Raw genomic sequence first — 12063 nt, forward strand, 5'->3', positions numbered from 1 at the left:
CCACCAAAATGTTTTAAAACCACTAATAAAAACAAAGAAAGCAAGATTCCCTGTAGAGTCCATAGGAATTTAAGATTTTAGTATTTTTAAATAAAATTTATAATACAGAAAAAAATAGTTTATAATATGGTTGTTTCTGCTGTAACATTTAGAGACATATGAGTTTGTTTAATATCCCCAAATAGGAAATCAATTTCAAATTCGTTTACAAAACAGTAAATGTCCTTAAAGTGTTCTAAGAATTGAAAGCTTTCTTTTTAACAATACACTTTGGAATTTCTTAAGGATGATAATTAATAATTGCCTATGAATAAGACAATTTTTAAAATACAAAAGAGATTACAAGAATTATAAAATAGTACCAAGAAATGAAAATCAATGTTGAGTAACTAATCCTCTTTGGCCAAAAGCAATTTGGGACACGATATGATTGAGTTTAATAGAAACTGACAATTCTCAGTACATATTTTTAATGAAAGCTTAAATTTCAAAATCATCTAGAAAACTCAAGTCTTATTTGCAAATGTAGTTGACACTTATTTCAGTGCTGTGTGATATGCATTTGGTAAATCTCACATACATAAAACATTTATGCCAGTCAATATAAACAAGTAATTTTAATAAATCAATAATAAAGCTTTGCTTTACTTATTCAATAAACTATGTAAATGCACCATTTTCCTTCTCATCATTCTACTGGACAAGTAAATTTAAAAAAAAAAGACAGTATTTCTATATTTTCAATATAGACCTATATTCAGTGTTGCTCTATCCCATTCAATCCTTCATGAGTCAGTGTCCCAAAGCTGTGGTCTACTCTTGTCCTTATGTTTATACCATAGCGGGTATTGTGTGCATGGTAGGAGAAAATTTTTCCTGAAAGACTCTGGTGAGTTTTTAAAAAAGCCCTTTGTAGCCACATTTCTTTTTGCTAACTTATAGCCTGTGACTTTTTTACCTTTTGTGTAAATCTAATTTTATATAAGTCTATTACTAGCTCTACCTATCAAATATATCACGATTAAATTAACAAAAAGATAAAGCTCTATGCCCTCTTTGAAAGATAGCCACTTTTATCTCCATAACAAACTTAGGAATGAACAATTTATTTACAAGTATTGTGCTTTGTGGTTTGGAAAACATTTGTTTTAGGAAGAGTGTGGGTTCTGAAAATATGCTGAAAATGATTTCGCCTTGCCATTCTATAACCATATTTAAAGCATAAAGATATGTATTTTTAGAAGTGTTCATTCAATCATCTAATATTAATTATCTATTATTCACCAAATAAGTAAGGAGGATACAAGATACATAAGGCAGAAGCCTTGCTCAAGAACTTACAATGTTAATGGAATTTAAAGGATATAGATTTGCTAATGTATAATAATATCTATTTATCACTGTGAACATAGGCATAAATTATTTTAAAAGAGGGGGAAAGGTGAATTCTTCAACAAGTAGAATTTGCTTACTGATTTAACAAAACAGTAGCAAATTAGAACAAATTGACCTTTTGTTTCATTAAGTATGGTCGTAACTGATAAGTTCAGATGGAAAATCAATCAGCATTTTAACACACCAAATTAGAGGAAATAAACTTGCTTATAAAGTTGGGTAAAGAAGCCCTCCAGTTACAGAGTTAAGGGACTGCACACTAATCACCATAGACTGTCAGTTTATTATTAGTTATATTTTACTTGTAAGGCTGACTAAGTCTATGCAGGAAAAAAGATAATTCATTGAAGACAAGAGGGATTGGGATAACTTGGAATTGTACACTGTTGTAAAATAAGCTCTATTGTGATCAATTAATTTTATTCCAATAAAACATGGCTAAATGGAAGAATCTTCCAAAACCAGATTAATAAAGAAAAATTGTTCAGTGGAGTATTCTGTATTTATTGAAACACAATCTATTTTGAATGACTAGGTCATGAAGTAGTGATCTATCCTGTGCTTCAACAGATGGCACAGTTGAAGAAAGTCCAAGCTCTTCATGGTAAATGGCACACAATTTGGATTCAGAAATGTCTGAAAGCCATAGGAAGTGAAAGTAATGGCTCCTTTTTTGTTTTATTATTATTATTATTTCTCTGGATTGTTAGTTTTCTGTCAGAAGTAACTGGCTCTAAGCCTATTATTATAGACCACTAAAATTCAGGTTTTTTAAAGATCTCAGCTTGTTTTGTTTTGTTTTGTTACCTCTCCTAAATTAGGTACATAAGCAGTTATCTCTTGTGTCCCTCTAGTCTCTAAATAGTGTTCTGAAAAAAACAAACGAATAAACAAAGGATGGTAGGTGACAGAAGGGTAGTGACTTCTGAGGTCAATAAGTGTGAGAAATATTACATACATACATTTCTCACAGAGATTCAGAGTATTTCTTGAAATCAGTTAAGTCCTATAGTAAAGATGATTACTTAAGTTATATATATAGTGCGGTATTTCTCTAAATTTTAAAGTCAAGAAATCATTTTTTAGAGGCCACAGTGTTTTTTTTTTTTTTTTTTAATATCTCCTGGACCTTTAGGATCATGGAACACAGTTCCATAAATAAGAGTCAACACAGATTCTATTGGAAGTAATTCATGGGAGGAAAACATGTTTCCTATCCTAAGCAAATGTATTCTGACATTTTAGCCTGCTTCATTTTTGGCATTGGAAGGTGGAATGAATTGCCTTTCAAAATGATGGCATGGATTATTAGTACTCTCATAGTAGCAACAATATTGTATTAAAGATTCATTCACAGACAGGTGTTATTCCAAGCAAAAAGATCTGTGGTCCCTGGTATATAACTAATACAGTCTTCAAACCCAAATATAATGTTACTCCAATTCTGTAACTGACTTTGGTGGAGAATTTTCCTTATACAAACACTAGTCTAAATTCCCTTTCCAGTTCTATTGGACACCTTGGGAGCCCCAAAAAGGCAAATTTCACCATTTTCATTTTCTGATATGATGGAGAAGCAATCGGATTTTTTTATTTAAATACTTTTTAAAGTGAGCTACACTTGTGGTGAGCATAGCATAACATATAAACTTGTTGAATCAGTATGTTGTACACCTCAAACCAATGTATGTCAACTATACCTCAATTAAAAAAAATAATAAAATGGGGTGCCTGTCTGGCTCAGTCAGTGAAGCATGCAAGCCTTGATTTCAAGGTTGTGAGTTCAAGCCCCACACTGAATGTAGAGATTACTTAAAAGAATAGTAATAATGATAAAGTAAAATAAAATGCATAAAACATGTTACCTGGTTCCACAGCATATCTTATTTGTATGTATTTAGAAGCACTATGACACATTCATCCTGCCAAACATCCTTGTTGAAATACTAGTATTAGAAATGCATTTATTTGTTACCATACTGCTATTAAATATTTTAAAATATCCTACCTCTTGCAGAGAGTTGTCATATTAATCAATTTTGTCATATCCACGTGCCATTTAGCTTGTTTTTGTTTTTTTTTTCTTTTCCTTCTGTGTATTGGCTAAAATCAGCTACTATGCAGAAACTTAAACGAAGCTTAGGAATTGAAGGCCAAATGTAAGACAAATGAAATTTTAGAATGTCAGTTACTGTCCAGTAATTGAGCAAGTTGGGAAGAGGGGGTAAATTTAATTGTGTCAAATTAATTATATATATATATATATGTGTGTGTGTGTGTGTGTGTGTGTGTGTGTGTGTGTATGTATATATACATACATGTGTGTGTATATATATACACACACATATATGTGTGTGTGTGTGTGTGTGTGTTTACTTCGAGGTGGGTGTGGAATGGAGAGATACAATAAAATATCATTATAAGCTTGTAATCCCAGGAAAAACAACAACATGTATGTCAGAAAAATGCAACAGGATATTGGATTGGATAGACACTGATAATTTCTCATCAAATACCCAGTTGTGCAGTTAAAATGCATTTGTTTTAAAGTCCCTCTGATCTGGCTTTGCATTTTGGCTCTGCACTGAGCAGTATTCTCCCAGGCAAGTTGCTTTCTAATCCTCAGATTCTCTATTTGAAAAATAGTGATTTTAAAAACTGACCTACTAGTTGTAATTGTTTTGAGGATTATGTAAAATTATTTACGCAATAGAGAATCACGATTAATAGCTAATGCTTTCTGAAAGTTCCTAATGTATCAAAACTTCTTTTAAGCACTTTAACTGTATTAACACATTTAATATTCACGGCACTGCTATGAAGTAGGCACTAACATTGTCATTTACATTTTACAAGTGAGAAAATCGAGGAGCCATAAGGTTAATAACTTGGTCAAGTTCACACAGCTAGCCAGAGCTAGGATTAGAATTGATACAGTCTAATTCTAGAGATGGGACTCTTAACCACTCTAATAATTCTTGATCAAACACGATTAGTTTATTGTCAGTCCTCTTCAGACATTATTTTATCCCTGGCCTACTGTTTTTTTTTAATTTTTTAAATGTGTATTTATTTTTGAGAGAGAAAGTAAGAATATGAGCGGGCGAGGGTCAGAGAGAAAAGGAGACACAGAATTGGAAGCAGGCTCCAAGCTGTCAGCACAGAGCCCAACGTAGGGCTCAAACCATGAATGGCAAAAACATGACCTGAGTTGAAGTCAGAGGCTTAACCAACTGAGCCACCCAAGTGCCCCTATCCCTGGCCTATTTTATACACATTTATAATTATAAATTGATGACATTCCCTGACATAATTTAAAACATAAAACACTGAATGGAAAAAAAAAGTTAGACAAATCCCCTGTATAATTTTGAAAATCTTACACAATTTTCATAGAGAAAACAATTGGAGATATTATAATGACTATATAATAAAAACTTCATTTGAGCTTTATTAGAGGAATTTAGAGCTAATCTGGTTCAGGAATTCAAAAACTACCTTCCATAGGCCAGATCAGTTCTGTTTTCTGTTTTTATGCCACTTGTGATGTTTTTACATTCTTAAGTATTTGAAAAAAATGTTATTTATAACATATAAAAATTATATAAAATTCAAATTTCCGTGTGTGAAGAAAGTTTTAAATTTTGTCAACACATACTTTTGGAAATTTATTTCCTCTCTTGTTTTAATATATATACACACACACATATATATAATATGTAATACACACACATATTTAATATATAATATGTCTATAATGTCCTAGATTTGCATCTTAGTCCACAAAGCCTAAAATACTTATTATTAGGACCATTACAGAAAAAGTTTTTTGATTTCTTTATTCCAGTCCAGCAGTCTCATTTCAGGGATGAATTAAGAGTCTTGCCTAAGATCACAGAGCTAGTTAGAGAATGACTTAATCCAGAATCCAGAGCTTCTGATTGTAGGTTCATTGTTGTTGACCCCATAAATGATCCCAAAGACTTTGAACTCTGTAGCACCGTAAGGGCATGTTATAAGAATCTAAGCAGAGCTCTCAGTCAGCTTTTAACTTTCCTTTTGAAAATAAACTGAGTGGGGCGCCTGGGTGGCGCAGTCGGTTAAGCGTCCGACTTCAGCCAGGTCACGATCTCGCGGTCCATGAGTTCGAGTCCCGCGTCAGGCTCTGGGCTGATGGCTCAGAGCCTGGAGCCTGTTTCCGATTCTGTGTCTCCCTCTCTCTCTGCCCCTCCCCCGTTCATGCTCTGTCTCTCTCTGTCCCAAAAATAAATAAACGTTGAAAAAAAAATTTAAAAAAAAAAGAAAATAAAATAAACAGTATTTACGACATGGCATCACACCTACACAGAAAGAACTGAAGCTACTAAAAGCCTTCTGATGAGGGGGAAACTATCCTTGTACAATGTCTAAAATGAATATTTGAATCACAGCAGGGACTACATTAAATGAAAGGTTATCACAATTTACTTAGAAAATTAAGTTCAATTCCACTTACAGGGTTAAGAATTAGAGACAGTTACTGATGGTGAGCTGAATGGTACATGTGGACAAATTGTTCTATAAGGAAAACATGAAATATATTTTATTGTGCTGTCTCTTCAAGGGTTGGACTAAATGTCAAATGTGTTGTGGGAGGTTTTCAGAGATAATCTGATCATCGAGTTGCCCAAAAGTAAGGGTAAAAAGGAAACCTTCCTAGATGGAGTCCAACCTTTGACTACCAAGTAAGAATAGCCCAATCTACATTTTTGTTTTATTATTGATTATGAAAGCTAATCTTCCTTTGCCAGAAATATTTTCTCTTGGAGGAAAAGAAAAAAAAAATCCTTTTGTAACTGATAATGGATATGATTAGTTGCTACTTTCTTATTCAGAAATATGCTTATTAAAGCAAAGACCTTAAGCATTTCAATTTAAAGTTTACATTGTACAATTAGGTCACAAGTTGTTTGTATCCTTTTCCAGACTATTTTTCTCCTGTTTTCAATTGATTTTCATAAGTGAATATTTTGCTAGGTTTTATGTATTCTTTTCTGGTTTGAGGGAAAATGTACAAATATTAAAGATATAACGTTTCATAACTTTCCCACATCAGTTGTCTCTAAAATCAACTTTATACTCAATTTTGAGTAAATCTTCCCTGAATATAGATTATATATTCTGGTTAAACACAACCATGGGCTTAGGTTTTAATTCTATAAAATGGAGTCAATAAAAGACTAATGATGAATTCCAAGTCTGTATTTTCTCCCTAAACTACTGCAGAACTCCATAGTCCCATATCCAACAACGTACCTGGAATATGTAAATAGGCATCTCAAAGTTATCATGTTCCAAATCCAGCTCTGACACCTAACACTTGCTTCCTCCAGATTTCCCTTCTCAATAAAAGATGCCACCATCAAATCGTTTGAAAAAGAAAACACACACACACTCACACATGCACACACACACACTCACGTACAAGTATTTTTTCTACCTTCACTAATGTCTGCTCCAATATGGAGTTCTGTTGACACCAAAAGATACCCCCCAGCTGTCCACTTCTGTCCATCTCCCCTCCTGCCTCTATTGTACAAGATATCATCATGTTTATCCCAAACTCCAACAACAACTCTTTGCCTTCGTATAATTCATTCTCACTAAACAAGTCAAAATGGATATTTAAATATACCGCTTGAATCATAACACTTGGCTGCTTAAAACTCTCTGTTATACTTAAAATCCAAATACTTTGCTATGGCTTATAAGGCATTATCCATTTTCTGTCTCTCCAGTTTCAGCTCTGTCTGTGGTCAGATGCCAGCCATTCTAGTCTTCTTTCTAGTCCTCAAACATTCCATGCACATTTTAAAATCAGGATGTTTTGCACTTGATGTTTTATTTGCCAGGATCTCTCAGCTCCAAATCTTCAAATGATTGTCTGTTACCATTTTCACTCAGTTCATGCATTATCTCAGATAGAACTTTCATGATCATCCTAAAGAAAAGAGATCATCAGCCCCTTTCCTATTTCATTTCATTCATGACTCTTCATTATTCAAATTTATCTTAACTGCTTTTTTTTTGTTTTGTTTTCTGTAATACCCTATAGAATGTAAATTCAAGTGAGCAGAAATCTAGTCTGTTTCCTTTAGATTTAGATCCTCTGCGTAAGTACCTGTCATATAGCTGGTAATCAGATGAATACATGAAATACATGTTGAATCAATCAAAGTAAAATTTCCATCATCCATAGTTGTTTTTCTTTTTTTGTTTTTGCTTTTGTTTTCTGAATTTGTCATGATTAAGATGTATCTCCCCAACACCAATGCAATGTTGCCTCCTTAAACAATTGTGTTAGTCTTGACGAATACACTATTATAAAGGCCGTGGTCAAAATATTTCTCAGTCATGGTTTAAAAAACAGCAAAATAAGGACTGAAATTACTCTTCTTTATATATGTCATACTAGCTTAAGATATTATGAACAAAAAAACCCTGACTTTATAAAAGAAAATAACTGTTTCCAATTTGTTCATTTGATTACTCATCAAGTGTGTAAATTGGGCTTTCAGAGATGGAAATCTAACAGGCACCATATTAGCTATCCATGTAAAAATGCTGGAAAACATGTTCTATGTTAATAAAAAACTTGTGGCATAAATAGTTTTGGGCTAGCCAAAAGTGATGTCACACTTATGCAAATAATGTTCAAAAGGGCTCTGATCTGACTTTCCTCTTAATTTGATGTTATAAATTTTAAGTTGTACTAGTAACATGACATTCCATGTAATTCATTTCTTGGGGAATATTGCTGCTTCCAGCTGTTAGTTTCTTGGCTCCAAGTCTTATTCCTCATAACATTACACCATAAGATGTAATACCCTCCTGGAACACCCTGCTTGTTATGTCTTAATGTCTAATTATACCAAATACCATCTGTGACATGAAATTCGATTGTTAAAGAAATGACCATTCTAGTGAAAAATACAAATGTCATAAAACCAGTTTTGCTGAAAAATAACAAAATATAACATTTTCTGACTCCAATAATAATAATAATAATAAACTCTCATTAAAGCATATATTACGACACCAGAAAACATTTACTCATTCAGGAAACAGAGGGATTAACAGCATTAAACCCTTTGCTGTGTGATTTCATTTCTTTAGATTTATCTGATAATGAAGTAAACTAATTTAGATTCATTATTTAGGAACCCTGAAAAGTTCACTAACATTAATTTACAATTCCGTGATGACAAATGGTACTTAACCATATTCTGTATAAGCTACCAAAATACAAACTGGTGCTAAATATATCCAATTAGATAAAGTTAACTGGACTCAGAACTGAATCAGATTAGCTATAGAAATTATGTAACTGAACAGAAATTAGCAAATGATTATTATATGATACCATTTTATATATTATACAACAAAATATTTTAGATATAATAATTTAGTCACGTAGGATTACTTGTAACTATAAAAATAATTATTTTAATAAATAAAAATGCCTGAACTAAAACATGTGGATTCTACTATAGTGTATAGGCAATGACATTGTTTTAAATTCATTCACATTTTGCAATCTTATTATTTTATGGCAGTGGTACAAAGTTCTTTGTGTGTGTATATATATATATTATATTTATAATATATATATTAATATTCAAATCATATTGCTATTATAATAATGAGCATTACTTTCTCATATCATGTACAGTTCAAAAACGTTAAAAAGATCTTGATTTAAAAGAGGAAAGTATACAATAAATATCACAGAGTCTGGTAAGAGCTATTATTGTTTATGGTAACAGTGGCCCTTTACACTCATCTCCCTTTCCTGGGAGGCACAGACTGCTTCTCTGATAGCAGTATGGATTAGCCATTTATCATCTATATTTGAGGCACTTCTCATTTTTCACTATATATTGACTTTTTCTATCGATATGCTGCAGCTAAACATGTTTCCTTCCTGTATTCTTCTGCCAAGAAATGAAATGGAATTAGAAGCAAAGGGAATAAGGCATAGAAGCAAGTAAATGTATGATTTTGCTTACTGCTTCCTGCATGTTAAACCTTTGGACTATACTACTAAGTAACTGAATATTAGCTTTCAGTAAACAACACATAGCTATGGGATTATTAGCTTTACAGCACAATTATAAAAGAATATTAATATTTTATTAAAGTGACTAATTATTTTATGTATATAAACAACACAAATCAAAGCTAAGAACCAAGGACAACTATTCTGAAATTCTTATGATATCATAAAATACCTTATTAAATTTCCTAAACTTATTTGATTTCTCAAACAATTAAAATTAAAAAATGATCATTCACTTATGGTAAAATCGCTTTGTTTCTTTTTAGAGTGATTAGATAAAAAACTCGTAACTGAAGTTACAAAATTGCAGACATTATTCCCATTTTACAGAAAAAGATATAAAACTAGTGGATAATTAAAGTAATGCTTTCATTTAAAAATATCATTTTAAGATTTTCAACTATTTGCATAACAACTAATAAAGCTGATGTGACCATTGCACTTTTCCAAATGGCTAAAAACCTAAACTACTTCAAAGAAAGAAACACAAAATTTTCTAGTAGTATTCTAAGAATTGCCAATGGTGTACCATTCTACAATTACAAGGATGGATATAGTTCAGCTTTGTAGGTTGTAAACTCCTTGAGGTGAGAAATGCCTTATTCTCTTTTCCCAAAAGAGTTTTCCCAGTATTTTTCATGTAGCAATTGCCCAATTAATGTTGCCAATTGAATATTTAGGTTCTTACTCATTCAAAATTCTTTAAACTATTAGATAATTCTTTTCTTGCACACCTCAGGCAAAGTTCAAGTTGGAAATATAGTTATATTTCAAGTATGTGATATAGCATATCACAAATAAATGGATGGGAAAGAGTAATTAATTAGATAATTGAGGTCTAAGCCATATACTGTAATTGCTGGTCAACTGAGGCCAAAGAGTTATATTGGGCTTCAATAATCAAAGATGATTTCTTCAGTCATTCATTTCATTATAAAATTTTAGTTCTAAATACTTAATCTGTTTTTTTTCTTAATGATTCAATTTTTTTGACAGCAATTTTGGGTTACAGCAGAGTCAATACAGGTTCAGATTTCAGGATTGCTCTGTTTTTAACATGTGTTTTCATGGAACCATTTAGTGCTATATCTGTAAGTTTTGATACCAAGAAGAAAGTCCTGAATGTCCTGTGTATTACTTTTTATAACAACAATAATAATATTTTTGGTAAATTTTTAGGAAGAAGAAAATGTCAGGGGATTATATGAAACATTTATTTTTAGTCTTCTTCTTATTTTTATGGTTCAGGGCCAAACTGAAGCAAATCCTATACATTAAAAATCTTGAGTATACATTTGTTATATCTACTGACACCATAGAGAGTTTATCTTTTATGAATTAAATAATATGTTGCATTTGAATAATACCTACTAAAATGAAATCTTAATCACAGTTTATATTTCCATTTTTCTTCAAATAAGCTTACATATTAAAAAAATAGTATTTATAAATTAGCTAGCAAAAGAGCTGAATTAGAAACCACTCTACTTAATATTCTACCAACACATTAAAAACACACACTTCCTGTGTTCACCCTTGCAAATTTATCCACCTCTCTGTACATACCAAATAACACTTATTAGCAACCTGGAAAAAGCTAAATTAACAAACTGTCCTTGGAATTACCAATATAATTTTTAACACATTAAAATGCCTGATAATTCTAATTATATCTGACATAAAAACTATTAAGAAAGAGAATCCTGTTATGTTAATGTTAGATCAGCTATTCCAGCTTCCTCTGAGTAAACATGTAAAAATGGTTAAACAATAAATTTCTATGGCAACAACTTAAATTCTAGGATATTCTTAGTTACAGCAGCAACCACAGAAGCTACTACTTTCTTTAAAGCAATGGAACTAAACAACATACCTCCTTTTTTCCTCCTTTTCCATCTGGCATAACTAAAATCTCTTACTTTGATGAATTAAATATGATTTAATTGGAAACAAGATATCTAAACTAATTCACATGGCAGCTAGTTATATGAACATTTTACATAAAGGCAACAACAACGTAGGCACTTGTAAATGAAAGTTATGTGCTAAGACCATATGTATTATGTATCCTGAAAACTAAACTAATACATAACATATATTACCTTAAACCAAAACGAACATATATGGTTATATATTAGCTTATATATATAATTGCAATAGAGATACTTTATCAAAATAAAAAATTCTCTAAATAATGAATGTTCTTTTACATTAAATCATTGAAAACCTTTTCTACATGGATTTTTAACATATATTAGTGTTTATTAAAATATTTGATAATTCTAATATTTTTAGAACCAATGAATAGAAAATTTAATGATTTTAATTTGTATAATTGATAAATGCCTATAGCAATTCATCTTTGTTCTTTTATGTTGCCTTTTTATACATTCTTGGAGAACACACTAAAGTTATCTCCTCTAAATGTAGGGCAATTTTCTTTTGCTGCAAGGCATATTGGAAATATAAAGAGCTCCCTATACATACTCAATTAAGAAGATACAACTTGGGTTTTTGACTTGTTATAAAGTATTTCTACAGCTCTGTGTATTTCTTAAGGATACTCTTCT

Source organism: Prionailurus bengalensis, chromosome A1, assembly GCF_016509475.1.
Source record: "Prionailurus bengalensis isolate Pbe53 chromosome A1, Fcat_Pben_1.1_paternal_pri, whole genome shotgun sequence".
Classification (NCBI taxonomy): domain Eukaryota; kingdom Metazoa; phylum Chordata; class Mammalia; order Carnivora; family Felidae; genus Prionailurus; species Prionailurus bengalensis.